Below are 16,936 nucleotides of genomic sequence, written 5' to 3' on the forward strand. Positions count from 1 at the left end.
ATTGATACATTGTTTTAAACTGAAGTCCCTACTTTGTTCAGATTTCTTTGGTTTTTACCTTCTTCTGTTCCAGGATCTTATCCAGAATCCCACATTACATTTACTTACCATATCTCCTTAGGTTCCTCTGGGCTTTAATGATTTCTAAGACTTTCCTTGGTTTTTTTTTTTTTTTTTTTTTTTGGCCTTGACAGTGTTGAGGAGTACAAGTTAGGCATTTTATAGAATGTCCCTCAATTGGGATTTATATAATTTTTCCCCTCACAGTTAGACTAAGGCTTGGGGGAGGAAAATCACAGAGTCAAAGTGACATTTTCATCACATCACATTAAGGGTACATACTATTCACACGACTGATATGGTTTGGATCAGTGTCCCCACCCAAATCTTATATCAAATTGTAATCCCTGGAAGCTGTAGCAGTAGTTGGAGTCTAAGGACTCTTGTGACAATCTCCAGGTGCCTTCTGAGAGAAAAGGGGAGGATGCCACTGGAGTCATCTTCCTTTTCAATGCCACTATCTTTCCCTTCTCTTTTACCCTCAGTACCAGACAAAACTAGTTCTTCCCTTTCTCCAGTGTCTTACATCACTTCCCAGGAGATGAAGTGTATTCTTCACTGGTTTGCCCATTAGTCAGGTCCCCAGTGTGAATGTTTCCTGCAGGACCTGGTAGCTAAGGCAGTGCCAGGAAAATTACAGCCACTGCCAAATAGTCTGGTATAGCTCAGTGTGTCCAGGGCAAATGGACCGCCTTGTATCTTTGAGTGCCACCTATGTCTTTGGGATCAGTGGTCTCAAGGCTAGGCTGAGCAGGAATGCAATGAATTTGTCAGGCAGCTGGAGTTCCATGAGCCAGACTTCATGGCAAAGTTTGACCAAGCAGTGGCTGCTACAGCTGGTAAGGACTGATAGGTATTCAGACCAAAGAAGATAACCACAGCTGATGGAGCCAAAGCCATGACTCTACAATGAGAACTCAATTCAAGTGTGTCACCTAAAAGTCTGGAACTGATATTCCAACCAGCATACTGAACTCACTGACCAGTACAGGCATGATTATTTCAGCATTAATAGCACGCCAGCTAGGCTCCTACTGTAAATGTTATCATTGTAAGCAATTCAGATCATCGGTGCGTCTTCTAGTTTGCTTCTTTCCAAGAGATGTCAAAGAACAACAAGAGATGCCTCAAGAACTTGATGGCTTCTTCTGTGACTATAACCAAAAGGGATCTACACATTATAACTCAAGCCCACTGCTGGCTTATGAAGTGTGGAAAGTAGAACCCTTTTTCCCCAAAACTAAGACAGGACAATAAAAGTTCATATTTTTACACTAAAAAAAAAAATTGTAATCCCCAATATTGGGGGTAGGGCCTGGTGGGAGGTGATTGGATCATGGAGGTGGTTTCCCATGAATGATCTGGCACCATCCCCCTAGTGCTGTTCCCATGATAGAGTTCATTTTCACGAGATCTGTTAAAAAGTGTATAACACCTTTCCCCTCTCCCTCTTCCTTCTGCTCTGGCCATGTAAGATGTGCCTGCTTCCCCTTCGCCTTCCACCATCATTGTAAGTTTCCTGAGATCTCCCCTGGTGTGGAACCCACTATGCTTCCAGTACATCCTACAGAACCGTGAGTGAATCAGATCTCTTTTCTCTATAAATTACTCAGTCTCAGTACTTTTTTTTTTTTTTGAGACGGAGTCTCGCTCTGTTGCCCAGGCTGGAGTGCAGTGGCACGATCTCAGCTCACTGCAAGCTCTGCCTCCTGGGTTCACACCATTCTCCTGCCTCAGCCTCCTGAGTAGCTGGGACTACAGGTGCCTGCTACCACGCCCGGCTAATTTTTTTCTGTATTTTTTAGTAGAGATGGAGTTTCACCATGTTAGGCAGGATGGTCTCGATCTACTGACTTTGTAATCCACCCACCTTGGCCTCCCAAAGTGCTAGGATTACAGGCGTGAGCCACTGCGCTCGGCATTTTTTTTTTTTTTTTAGCTCAGATTGTTCAACTTTGGTCACTGGGGGTTCCTGTGTCCCTTTGACATACCCTATTATTGTGGAGCATTGCTTTATTGTTTTTATTTTTGTTTTTCAGTATTTATAAGATGCTCCAGGACCCAGCAGGAAGGTGTCATCTGTGAGCCAGAAAATGGGCCCTGACCAGACATTGAATCTACCCTGATCTTGGCCTTCCCAGCCTCCAGAACTGTGAGAAATAAATTTCTATTGCTTGCAAGCTACCTAGCTTATGGTATTTTGTTATAGCAGCCTGAAGGGACTAAGACAACCCCCTTGGACAGCTGGTACAAAAACTGAGATTTAGTCCCTCTACGTTCAGTTTCCTTATCTAGAAAATGGGGATAGATTTGTAAGTATTAAATGCTATACTATGTACTTAGTTTGGGACCTGACTCTAGTACATGCTCAGTAAAATTTTTAGAAGCTATCATTATTTACTTACCATACCTTTGGGAAAAACAGGTGTTAATAATTTGGCCATTTGATACATCCTTGATTCCTTTACTAATAATGGTTTTGGCTAACATTTCTGGATGGTAAAATAATGTTGAAGAATATTTAATATTACCTGACACAATTTGTTAACCAAGTACAGTGTCAACTTGAAAAAATTCAAGTATATTTGTGAAGATGGGTTCAATTCTATAGTCATTGAAGCTTAAGTGAGAGAGCTCTTATCAAAGCCCCTGCAAAATATGAGGCCTTCACCAGTTATCACATAATTCACTAATGATATTTTGCCTGGAAGTGTTTTCTACCCAATTTTTTTCAGTTTGTCAGGGAGGCCAAAAGAGAAAAAAAAAAAGACAATTTTTGCTAAAAATAGCATAGCTTGATTCATCATCATTTTAGACAAATATGTAATGAAACAGGAAGCAACTATGAAAGCCCTCTTAACTACACTGATATACATGTGTTTTAGCTATGGTGGGGGAGGGTGCTAGATTTGAGAAGAGAAACATCAGGGATATCAGGTCCAAAATAAGAAGAGTAGAAAGAGGTGTCCCAGAAGCAGACTTTGGCTCTCCTCTCCCAAGCTCTGATGCTTGAGCAAGGGGGAGAGAGAAGAGAGAATTACACCTGCCCACTGCAGTCCCGCCAACCACAGGTGTGGCCAGCTGTGAGAGGGGAAAAGCGCTGGCTCAAGTGAGGTTGGACCAGGACTGGACTTCCAACACCCACAAGGGGGACTTTCTGAGATGTCAGTAAGACACCTGCTACTGGGGGTCATCATAAGGGAGAAATGAAAGTCCTTCGCATCTGTAGTCCCACAGAACCCCACTGCTCCATGAACCAGTTATACAGCGGAAGGGCAGGACGCTGGACAGCAAAAATGAATGAAAACTGAGAAATGTGGTTCACAGATATTCAACATCAAAAGTATTTGGCAGATGTTTTTCAAGGCTGGCCACTCTCAGATAACCACTGCAAGGCAAACCCAATTGCCCACTGCCCAAGACAAGTCTGAGAATGTGGTAAAAGTTGATGGTGGGAAGGGAGATGGTGCAATGAAAATGATAGCGTTCATGGGGAAAATCGAGGCTCTTAGCAGTGGTCAGCTCTCTGCACTGAAGTCACTGAAGCTGAGCATTTCCCTGAGACAGAAGAGAATGACCATGGCTCAGTGAGGGACCTGACCTGACCTCACCTCCCAGCAGGATGTGGCCCTCATGGAAATTTTTTTCCAAGATCATCCTGAGAATGCTACAGCATGGCACCACTTTAGTGACTTTCTGAGCCTCTCCTCTTACAAATCACAAATGAGGCTCATAAAACAATAACTTGGAAAATAAATCCTGAATGCACATATTCAAGTAAGTCTGAATTTTTAATATTTATGTATGTGTGTATATATATGTATATATATATATATTAAAAATATATTTTTGAGATAAGATCTAGCTCTGTCAGCCAGGCTGGAGTGCAGTGGCGCGATCGTAGCTCACTGCAGCGTTGAACTCTTGACTCACGTGATTCTCCCTCCTCAGCCTCCCAAGCAGCATGTGACTACAGGCACCCACCACCACACCTGGCTAAAGGATTTTTAAAATACTATGACTCTAAGACAGAGAAGGAAAATGGCCTGGCTGCCAACCTGATGGGATGTCATTGCTCTTCGCTTTTACCTCCTTCCCTGTCACTGGTAAACTCAGTGCTACGAAGTGTGCAGTTTACATGCCTGGGCTGTGCAGTCACACAAGCTTGAGTCCTACTTTGCAACCTTCTAGCCACATGACCTTGGGCAATTTATTTAATCTGACTAAATAAATACTTGGCAAACTCTTGGCATGATACCTGCTGTAAAGGAAGTGTTCAGTGTCGGCTATTGTTTTTATTAAGAGCAGCTCCCCGTGAACTCAGTAGCCAGACAGGAAATCTTCTGTTGATTTTTGTTTTTCCCCAGTTGGGAATCATTTCAAGCTCTTTTACCTTAACAACAGAGTATTATGGAGTAGGATACAGATCACATTAATTTTTAGCCTCAAGTGTAAGACTTCAAAGACATTTTCCGCTTTGGAATAAGCATGGTGGGCATTACTCCCCACTTCCAGGTGAACGGTGGGGAATGCATCCATGTAGGTCAAGTTCTTGCTTACTTTCCTCTACTAGTAGGGAGAATTGGAAAGGCAAGTTTGCAGAGTACAGATAGAATCCTTATGATGCTCCATTTTTAACAATCTGGAAGAAGAGGCACGGAAAGGTTAAGATCATCCAGCAAGCAGTCAAGCCAGGATTGTGTGTCCTACTTTGCAATTTTCTAGCCATGTGACCTTGGGCAATTTACTTAATCATACTAAATAAAAAATATATGTTTGGCAAATTCTTGGCATGATACCTGTTGTAAAGGAAGTGTTCAGCGTCAGCTATTGTTCCCAGACAATGGGATTGCAAATCCTTTCGCCTGTCCCCAAACACAGTGCCTTCCCCTCCATACTGTGTGTGGATCCTCTGCCTGCCCCGACAGGACCAGCTCCAAAATCTGCAGGGTCAAAGGTGATTCTTTGGTTAACATATACCAAATGCTTTCCTTTGCAAGTTGGAGATTTTAAACCACAGCCCCCTCCCTCTCTTGAACATTCATTTCTTTCCTGCAAATAAGCAAAACATACTGTTTTCCTTGAAATTCTGCATGTTCAGCGGGATATTTTTGGGCATTGAGGTGGATTGTAATGCAAATGCCCTTGATTTTCTTGGGACTCTCTTTCTCCCGTGAATTTCAGTGAGTGATAGGCTCCCTTGAAATAAATGCGCTTTTGATAGATGAAAATTCTCCTTTCCCATGTGAAATGTGCTTGGTGGCAGATACTTCCATTTGGCAGAATTTGTTTAATAACTCAGCGTCGTGTGGGCTCAGCTGGGCAGAACCTGAAAGATGAAGCAAGAATCTGGGGCTGGGATGCAGAGGGCCCAGGTTGGGTCAGGGTAGGGACCAAGATACAGAAAGCTAAAAAACTGGGGTCTCCACATCAACCAAGAACCAGGAACTGGAGTGACTGGTAGGTGACTAATAGGTGCAAAGAACACAAATGTGGAGTGAAGGTAAGCAAGGGTGGGAGGGGTGGGAGCAGATGGACAGAGCTCAGGAGTGAGAACAATATTAGAGCAGCTGCAGTTTATTCTGTCCTTTGTGTTAGAGCAGCTGCATTTAGAGCCGTGCTTTTAACTCATTATATGGAAGAATTCTCTTTTTTTTTTTTATTTTTTTTTGAGATGGAGCCTATATCTGTCGTCCAGGCTGAAGTTCAGTGGCGCGATCTTGACTCACTGCAACCTCCGCCTCCTGGGTTCACTCCATTCTCCTGCCGAGTAGCTGGGACTACAGGCGCCTGCCACAATGCCCGGCTAATTTTTTGTGTTTTTGGTAGAGACGGGGTTTCACCGGGTTAGCCAGGATGGTCTCGATCTCCTGATCTCATGATCCACCCGCCTCGCTCTCCCAAAGTGCTGGGATTACAGGTGTGAGCCACTGCGCCCGGCCAATTCTCTTCTTATCAGAGCAATCTAGCAAGATAGGCAATGCAGAGAAATGAGCTTCCTGTCACCAGAGGTGTGCAACTTCCAGCAGAGCTTCCCACACTGAGAGGGTGGTGGGACTGGATCACACGTGAGGTCCCTTCTGCACTCAGATGCTGTGATTGTGTCACTCCGTGGAGGAACCCCCTGTCATGGCTCCCCATTGACCTCCAGGTCACAGCCTGACTCCTGGCACAGCCTCCAGGGCCTTCTCTGACCTGGCCCCAGCCTCTTCTCTGGTCATTCCACCACACTGCCAATTGTCTAAGTTCCATCCTGATGTCCCTGGAATCATCTTAGTGTGTTCTGTTCCCCCTTGCATCTGGGCCCTTCTTTAGCCCTTTACCTGTTACACTTATCTCTTGTTTGTCCTTCATCTGGTTAGCTCTTGCTCATCCTTCCAGTTCCTTCCTCCTGGAAGCCCTCTTTCCTGAGCCCTGAGAATGGCCTAGTGTCTCCTCTGGGCTTCCACTGCCCCTGGTCCTTCCCATTCACAACACTCGATACGCTGCTCTGAAATTCTGACTCACTGCACTGGGAGCAACCACCAGAGGCAGGGAAATGTCTGTCTTGTTCATTTTTCAATCCCCAGTGCCCAGTGCCCTACCTGGCAGCTAATAAATGCCCAATACAGTCCTGTGGCTTTTGAAGTGGTTGAATATCTGCAGTCACTGGACCACAGCTGCACTGTCCCCTGAGCCCTTCTGGTCAGTCCCTTAGGCTGCCTGCTGAGCACAGAGATTGGGTTTCGTGGCTAACTTTACAACACTGGGGTCTGACGTTAATTAATTTTTAAAATCAGGTTTTCCCCATACTCCTTGAGTGTGGAGATTTTTTAGAAGGTTAATTGAGGCAAAAATGAGAGAACATCTGTCTTTCATCCCCAGAGAGAGGATAGCATCCTCCATGAAGTGGCAACGTCGCTAATGAATGAACCACTTCGCTTGGAGGGACCAGGATTCTAATTCTGGATCCTCCGTTAACCTGCTGTGTGACCTTGGGCTAACTGCCTATCCTCTCTGGGCGACATTCATTTAGCAAATATTTGTTGCAGTCCCACATGTTCCTAGCACTTTGACATGGCTGAACACAGACAAGATTGAACACAGACGTGATTTCTGTCCTCACACAATTCAGTTTAACGGAGAGACAGACAATACATCAGCAAACAGCCAAATATCTAAGTATCTCAATACAAATTGTGACAAGAGCTACAAAGGAACTGAACAATGTATAGGAACAACAAATAATGGAGGTGAGTGTGGAAGAAAATACTTAATGAAGCAGTAATATTAAAGTCTGAAGGTTACAAAAAAAGCCAGTGATAGAGGGCTCCAGGCAGATAAATAATGGCTGTGCAATGGTCCTGGGGCATAAATCATTCAGAAATCAGGAGAAGGCCAATGTGCTTGCAGAATAATTGGTGAGGGGAAAATCTCATGTGTGAAATGGGGATGATAAGGTATGTCTGCATTAGCTCCTTCCCAGGGTCTTAACAAGTAGCAAGTGGTGGATCAGATTTTGCCTAATACAAGTACATAATTGTTGCTCAGTAAATAGTTAAATGAATGATACAGTGATTCCTTTGAGGGAATAAAAATATTTGCATTGGTAATTATTATCCAATTAAGACCAATTATTACATTCATTAATACATTTCAAAGACTCAGGTTTGGCCTTCAGGATTACTAAGGATAAGGGCAGCCACTTATATTCAAATCTGTCCTTACATCCTCCTGAAAATCTTACAGAACAAAAAAGCAGAGCAAATAAAATTACTCTTGGCCCACGCCTATAGCATAGCTAGGAGTCAGAAAACATTAGAAGCTTCCATTTACATGTAAGTGGGAAAACAAACATCTGAAGCCAGTGAGGTTGATTGTGAATGCACAGCACAGCAGGTCAGGCAAAGACTGCGGCAAGGTCCTAGAATGGTAGAATTCAGATCACACTAACCAAATCTCATCCCAAGAAAGAGAGGTATTTCTCCAGCCTGAGTAAGAGAGCACCACAAGGAACAGGTCTGAGACCTGGGAGATTAAATATTTCCTGTGGGGAGTCGAAAATAAGATTGCTATAAAGAGGTTCTCCTACTACAGGTAGAGACAGCCTTGAGACTGTGCGGCTTCCAGGAAGAGGGAAGATTCCTAGAAAGGAGAGGATCCCTTGAGGACTTGAAGATGAAAAGAAAGAGAAACATGATCCCTCCCCACAAAATCCCTCAAACAAAGGAGTATCAAAGAATCAGAAAAAGTCACATTAAAAGCCCCATTTCTTAAAGAATTGTTCTTTTCTGCAGCAACAAAAGAAAGAGATTTTGAACTTAGAACCTAGTAAGCCACTCAAACCCCTTCCTCCTATCTCTATGCTTATCTGTTAGGAAAGTCCAACTGAAATAAATAATAAACATTAAAATAACCCAACATCCACACAAAATTACTTCAAAAAGAAAATGGAAAATGAGAATCAAAACATTACAGCAGATGAAAACATACACAAACAAAGACATGACACAGGAAAACTATAACACAACACTCCAATGGGGTGAAAATACATAAAAAATAAATTTTAGATATTAAAGATGGACACTTTTTGACAAGTTCAAAACTCAAAAAATAGTGTAAACAAGAGGAAGGCATGAAATAGGAGCTGGCTTGACTCAAGAAATTGAAAGAAACATAAAAGTATATGAAAAATAAAGACTAAAGTAGGAAATACCCCAAGGGAGAACAGCTACAACCAAGAATATAGAAATGAAAAGAGCCAAGAAAACAAAGCCAAAAGAAAAGGTTATAAGGATCGGAGAGAACATGATAGCTATTGAAGATAGGCAAAGAAGGTTAACATATGTATCATCAGAGTTCTTGAATTAAAAAAGGAAAACAACAGGACCCTTAATTAAAACTATAATTCAAGAACTCTCCTGAAATAAAAGAAGACATGAATTTACACATTAAAAAGGCTTCTCAGAATGGTCAACTCCAAGTCATACCCTAGTGAAAATATTAGATATTCAAGTGGTAGAAAATACTCTGAGCTTTCAAACATAAAGACCAAGGAAATAAAATAATCTTGGCACTACTTTTCAGTAGCAACTGTCTTAGTGTGTTTGTATTACAATAACAAAATACCTAAGATGAGTAATTTTATAAAGAACAGAAATTTATTTTCTCATGATCATGAAGGCTAAGAAGTTCAAGATTAAGTTGCTGACATTGGTGCCGGTCAGGGCTGCTCTCTGCTTTCAAGAAGGTGCCTTGTTTCTGTGTCTTCCCATGGTGGCAGGTGGAAGGACAAGAAAGGGATGAACTCTGTGTCCTCACATGGCAGAAGAGAGTGAACCCACTCCTGAAAGCCCTTTCATAACAACTTTGATCCATTCATGAGGACCCCTCCTGGGACCTAAATACCTCTCAAGGGCCCCAGCTCCCAACATTGTTGGGTTGGGGATTAAGTTTCCAGCATATAAATTTTGGCGCACACATTCAGACTACAGCAGCAACATATAAAGCTAGTCATCAATAGAGTAACGTTTCCAAGAAACTCAAGTTAAAATGAACCTGGAAGAAAGGACTTTTATGTCCAGTGATCTGTCTTTCAATATCAAGACTAAAAAAAATAGTTCAAACATAAACAAATTTACAGAATATTGCATTCATGAGTCCCTTCTGAGAAATCTACCAGAAGAACTTTATCCAACCAGGAGATGACTGGAGAAATGTTGACAGATTTTGATCATTGGATGTATTTAATCATAGATGTATAACAAAACTTAGATTTCCACAAAGATGGAAGAAGAGTATGTAAATATATATTCTGAGAAAGTTGAAATAATATGACTAAAAAGGAGGAAGGGAGAGAAAAAAAGAAGAGTAAAATAAGCTAATTATTGCTGCGTAGATCAGAGTCAAAGAATATCATTTAAGGTCAAAAAAGCAAATAGTAGTTCATATGAGTAAGGAAAGGAGACTAACAGCATTAAGTAAAGCTGTTAGCTGAACATAACCACTAAAGTAAATATTCAAACCTTTCTAAACACTAAATGAAATAAAAACACAAAACAAAAAAAAATTTAATGGCAAATGACAGAACTAAGACTAAAATCATATCAATAAATGTAAATAGGCTTAATTTACCTACTGGAATAAATAGATTTTCAGATTGGCTTATGAGACAAAACTCAACTCTACTCTGTTTTCAAGACACGTATCAGAAACTAAGTGAGTAGATAAGGCTAAAAATAAAGGATTGAACCAAAATATGCAAGGCGAAAAGGAATCTGATACCTTGACCTATCACATGATAAAATTCAGGCCACAAATATTAAGTGAGACAAAGCAGAACACTTAATAATTTCAGGCTGCAATTCACGATGAAGATGTAACAATATGGATATCAACACAGCAAATAACAAAGAGCAGTAGTCCCCAAACTTTTTGGCACCAGAGACCAGTTTTGTGGAAGACAATTCTTCCACAGATGGCAGTGGGAGTGGGGATGGTTTCAGGATGAAACTGTTCCACCTCAGATCATCAGACATTAGATTCTCATAAGGAGTGTGCAAACCTAGATCCCTCACATGCACAGTTCACAATACAGGTCATGCTCCTATGAGAATCTAATGACATTGCTGATCTGACAGGTGGTAGAGCTCAGGTGGTAATGCTCACTCACCCACTGTTCATCCTCTGCTATGCAGCCTGGTTCCTAACAGGCATGGACCAGGGATTGGGGACCTCTGACAAGAGCAATCTTCAGAAAGCAGAAACTATAGGAAATGCAAACAGAAATGTATAGAAACTACTAATGATGAGAGATTTTAAATACCACTCTCACTCCAAAAAGGTGAAGTAGACAAAAGATAAAAATGGGTAAAATTTCTAAACAACATAATCAGTAAGATAAATCTCATGTATATCTATCAAAATTTACACCCTGATAGTAAAGAATACATCTTTTATCCAAGTGCACATGAAACATTCATAAAAATTAATGACACATTGCATTACAGTGGTAACTTTTCTAAGTTCCAGGAGAAACAATATAGACAGACTGAATAGACAGTTAACTTTGTCATGAAAAATAATTAAAAAGAATAAACACACAAAATAAGAAATGACAAGGAAGAAATAACCATCAAAACAGAAAAATTAGTAAGATCACCTTCTACAATTAAGTGTATGTAAATTTTAAAGCCTAGATGGAATAATTCTCTAGGAAAAATATCATTTACCAGAACTGACACAAAGGGAGATAGCTTATATAGATCAATACCCATAATAGAGAAAGTTATGGAATAACTAACCAACCATAAAACTACTGGGTCCACATGGTTTAAGAGGGGAATTATACTATTCCTTCAAAAATCAGATAATCCCAATGCCATTTAAACTGTTCCAAATAACAGAAAAATAATGCAAATTTTGAATTTCATTTATACAATGAAAATAATATTAATACCTTAACCCAATAAATATTGTGCAAAAAAGTTACAGACCAATCTCACTTTTCAATAACTATACAAAAATTGTATCAAAAAATCCAATAGCACATTGAAAATAATACATATGGCCAAGTTTTATTACTACAATTCAAGGATGGTTCAATATTAGGAAATTAATGTAATTCTAAAAGTTAACAATTCTAAGAAGAAAAATAATACTATTATCTTCATAAATATTCTTCTTAAGATAATGCAACTCAATATATCCACAAAGTAATAAACAAATAATAAATTTAGGCCAATTGCAGTAAAACTACTAACACTTTTTTTCTGAAACTAGACAACTTGATTCTAAAGTTCATATGAAAACAAACAAGAACAGCCAGGAAGACACCAAGAATTTAGAGCAATAGCCAGAGGAGCTAGTTCTCTCAGATACTAAAATATATAAGAAAACCTCTAAAATTATGATGATATAGTATTAACACATAATTTAACAGATATATCAATAGAACAGGATAAGAAAGACCAGAAATAGAACCACTACACATGGAAATTTGATGTTACTAAAGGAGAAATCTCAAATCTTTGGAGAAATATGAACTTTAACACAAATGATATAGGACAACCAGTCACTTGGGAAATCACAAAATTGGATTGTACATCATACCTAGATGAATTTATGGATGGATAGAGGGATGGATAGAAGAAAAAAAAAATCCGTGAGACCTTAGTGAATACTTGAAAAGAGAGAAAAACAGAGAGAGAAAAAGAGACAGAGAAGGGGGAAACTTGGAGGCCAGCACCAAAGGGACTGTTACCCCAACTCTTTACTCTGAAACTTGGTAATGAAAGAATTCAGTCTTTACTTGGCCATTTTAAGGGGATCTATAGTCTATGCCAATTAGTTGATGAAAAAATACAAGAGATGGGGGGGAAATGTTAAATGATGTGACAAGGAAACAGGCAGGGAACTCCAAAATGTAAAACATTCTACAAGACGGTAGTAGCCTAATATTTTCAAAAGTCAATAAAGATCTAGGTGAGAGATGTTCGAGATTAGAGGAGACAGAGGAAATATAACAACCAAATGCAATATATGAACCTTAATTGGATCTTGGTTAGGGGCAAACTATAAAAACATTTTGGGGACAACTGGGAAATTTTAATGAAGACTTGATATTAGATGATAATATAGAATTATTGTGAATGTTCTTAGATGCAAAGTGGCATTTGGTTGTGTAAGAGAATGTTCTTATTTTTAGATGCATGAGTGTTAAAGAATTGTATCTGCAACTTCTTTCAAGTACTACAGCACCCCCTCCAAAAAAAGAGAAAGAGATGGTTATATAGCTCTAAATTGATAGAAGACAGATAGATATGTAGATAATGGATGGCTAGATGAATAGATATGGATAGATAAAGCATATATGACCAAATGTTAACAACTGTTGAATCTAGGTGGTGAGCATACAGGTGTTTCAAACATACTTGAGGAGTTGGATACACAAATTTGCCTAAGACCCAGATTTCATAATTTTTTAGGTCTTCCTGTGTGCCAGGTCCATTACTCCATACTTTTATATAAGCAATTGTGTTTTATTCCTTTTTTTTTTTTTGAGATGGAGTCTCACTCTGTCGCCCAGGCTGGAGTGCAGTGGCTGGATCTCAGCTCACTGCAAGCTCCGCCTCCCGGGTTTATGCCAGTCTCCTGCCTCAGCCTCCCAAGTAGCTGGGACTACAGGCGCCCGCCACCTCGCCCAGCTAGTTTTTTGTATTTTTTAGTAGAGACGGGGTTTCACCGTGTTAGCCAGGATGGTCTCGACCTCCTGACCTCGTGATCCGCCCGTCTTGGCCTCCCAAAGTGCTGGGATTACAGGCTTGAGCTGCCGCGCCCGGCTGTGTTTTATTCTTATAACTGATCTGTTGGGTGGGCATTACTCTCTCCATTTTATGAATAGATGAATGAAGCTATCAATTCTTGACCAATGCCACAGAGTGTAATTCAAACACAGATCTGTCTGACCCACAAGTCCAGACTCTATTAAACTGTAGCCATATCTACAAAGGAACCAGGCAAATCTAGTATGTCAGAAACTGAAACATAACTCAGAGAGAATCATACAGAAACATGTTAAATGAAAATCACTCCAAGTCTTTTCAGGCACTCCCAATAGAGGACACAGGGTGAGCACAGGGAGGAAAACTGTAAGGTGGAACACGGCCTGGATCAGCAGTTGTTCCTGGCTTCTGGGGTGTGTTGGGAGACTGAGCTAGAAAAGACGGTTGGGCCAGGTCATGGCAGGACTTGAGTGTTATGTGGAGAAGTCTGGGCTGGCTCTGACTGGCATAGGGAACCATGGAAAGTCTGTACACGGGGGAGGACACAGGCAGACAGTGATATGTTCACCACTTTCTTCCTTCTCAATAGGAGACCATTTTTAAACAAACACAAACAAAGCCTACAGAAAGAATTGGAGCAAATTGTTGATGTGTTATTTATAAACTGGGGATTTGTCAAGTGGAAAAAAAAAAACCTTAACAAGATTAAAAATTGATGCAGAAAGAACCACTCAGTGGCTTGTAAAAACCCTTAGTAAAGAAGGAAAAAATGAAAAGCTGTTTCATAAAAGATTGAAGCTCCAGCTTACTGAAGGCTTGAGCGCAGGCAGAAAGCTCTCTTGGCACCATAGTTCTGTAATAAATTGGAGTGTTGCTATGGTGGGAAGGCTTCGTGGGGAGCAGGCACTTTCTGTGCTGGTTGGAATACTGGTTATTGTCCAAGGGCTTCGGAACCACCAAACATGGAATGGGCCTTTCCACCCTCTCATCATACCACACAGCCAGAGGCCAAAGTTGGGGGCATCACAGAACTACAGTCTCTCAGACTTGGAGAGACTAGAATGGTCACAGCATCCTCTGTGCCCTCTCATCCCCATCAAGAGATCATCTGTATTTTCTTCTCCATAAAATAAAGAGAGCATTTATCATTCGTTTCTGATCACAAAACTAACAGATGTTCAATAGTAATTTCAAAAACATAAAAAAGCTCAAAGAACATTTTAAAAATCACTCATCATTTTATCATCCAGAGATAGAGAGTTATATACGTTTTCACAAAATATAATCATATTGAATATGCTATTTTATAATGTGCTTTCTTCGTCTAATAATACAAAATTTTACCCATGTGAATGAACAATATCCTATGATAACATGAAAAACCCCAACTTAACTGATCCCCTTTTCATGGACATTCAGGTTCAGGTTGCTTCCAATTTTAGTTTAATGACAAATCATACTATAGTGAACAATCTTGAACACAAATATTCTTATGCACTTTGGTTATTTCAGAGAAAACAACTTTTTAAGATAGAAAATCATGGTTTTCCTTCCACGTGAGTCATATTGTCCTGTGGCTTTCCATTCATTCTATGATCTTTATTTCTTCAGAAACAGGTGTGTGTTCCACCTAGAGTTTAGGCCAAAAAAGTCATTGTTCTACTTTAAATCAGACTAGAGTTTTGAGGCAATAGCATAAAATATAAGGTTTTGTTGAGAAAGGTTTAAGTTCTTTCAGTTCTAAATTCTTCTTTACCCATCAAGAACAGAGCCTGATGATCTCAAATTGTACAATTTTTCCATAAAGTCACATTATAGAGAAAATGATGATTGATAAGGTAAGTTTCCATCAGAGAGAAAGGGGAAGGAAAGGAAACACGAGGAGAGAGAAGGAAATATGCCAAGAGGAGACTCAAGTGTCCTGGCTCTCTTTTACAGTGGAAATCCTAGGATGGGGGCAGGGAAGGAATAGGTGGCAGAAAGGTCTTGTGTATACCATAGGTGGAAGGTTGAAGGGAAATACACTCCATTGTACCTTTTATTACCCTGGGAGGCAGCACCTTTACAGGACACTCCTGCACCAACATGGGCAGCTGAAAGGAATTCAGGTGTGGTATAATTAGGCTGAGAGAGAGCCCAGTTCCTTTCTCTGTATCACATAGAGGAGCTGGAAGTTCCCATATGCCCTAGCAGGAAACATGGCTGAAGTTGCCAGGGTGTAGTCTCACCACAGACACCCACAGTCACTGGCAAAAGGTCCCTGGAACAGGGGTGCTACAAGATGAACCACTGAACCTGGACATTAAATAGTATATGAGCCAAATCCAAGGAATGTAGTACTGGCAAGAGCTGTTGACATGGGGACCTGGTTAGCAGGGTAAAATGGCAGAACTTCCTGGGCACAGCCAGGAAGCATTTCCAGGGCACCATTCACTGCATTGAAGGGCCTTGCGTCTGCTGTTTGTGAGCACTAATCACTATCCTTAGCTGTTAAGGTGCTTTGTCAGATGATATAACCACGGGTCTGAGCTCTCAACACTGGAAATGCATCCCATGTACCAATGAGAGCTCAGATGCTAACCTTGTCACTGGACACCATCATGGGAAGGAAGGGAGAGAAACGACCTCTTCCTAAACAATGATGTTCTAGAAACTCACTGCCCACCCCCCACCCCATCCCAGGATACTCCATCTTTGCTTCTAGCAAAATGTGTTTTTCTTAATGTTAATGAGCTCTCAATCATTGTTCTAGACAAAGTATCACAATTTTATTTGATCTTGTGTGTTCACTCCATTCAATTTGGGTGAGGGAGTTTGGGACATCGCATTGAGAAGGGTTCTGAGACTTGATCTGGCTTTATAGGAAAAGCATCTATGATCGATTAATGATGTTTGCCACTGGGTTGGAAGTGGCATGTGGTGGCGCTTGGATTGGTTACCAGCAATCCCTGTTCTAAAGCCATATTAAAGTAATCCGGCTTTCACGTGCTGGTCCTGCAGTTACTAAAGACGGAGCCTATTTTCACTCTGCCTTCTGTTATTCGGGTTAAACTTCTCTTTGTTTTTTTTCATTGTCCCTTCGGTGGTATGGTTTTCAGGCTCCCTGTTAGCTCTGGACAGTTTATTACTGCCTTCCCCATAAAATGGGGCACACAGAAATATATTCAAGTGTTAATTCAGAGCTTAACTCATTGAGCATTTAATGAAAACGACCTCCCCACCATACATGTTCCATTTTATCTTTGGCACCAATGTAAACTGCAGCCCTGACTTGATTCTAGGTGGTCAGACCAGTGAGGGTTAGTATGAGATTGCTACCTGTCTTATTTTTGTCTTGAGGAATCTATTCAAACAGCCCCAATTCCCACCTGCTGAGACCCTTGAGGTCCTTGCATGCCTGTGCCTGTGGAACCCTGTCACCCACACCCTGCACCTGCACGCTGGGGTTGGAGCCTGGAACAAGGCTCCCCTTTCACCTCTGTCAATTCCGCCTCACTCCATTTGGGCCCGCTCTCCTGGCTGTTGAGATTTCTCTGACTCCAGACACTGCCACCCACCATGTGTGTACTCAGGCTAGCTCTCCTCGGGATAAAGGAACTTGATGAGGCTCCAAT

At 40.9% G+C, this 16,936-nt stretch overlaps 1 pseudogene; it reads left to right on the forward strand.

Moving 5' to 3' along the window:
- The first annotated feature begins 318 nt into the window (after positions 1-318).
- LOC117099382 lies at positions 319-910 on the forward strand (annotated as a pseudogene).
- The last annotated feature ends 16,026 nt before the right edge of the window (positions 911-16,936 follow it).

This window comes from Trachypithecus francoisi, unplaced genomic scaffold, assembly GCF_009764315.1.
Source record: "Trachypithecus francoisi isolate TF-2019V2 unplaced genomic scaffold, Tfra_2.0 Lachesis_group16, whole genome shotgun sequence".
Lineage (NCBI taxonomy): Eukaryota > Metazoa > Chordata > Mammalia > Primates > Cercopithecidae > Trachypithecus > Trachypithecus francoisi.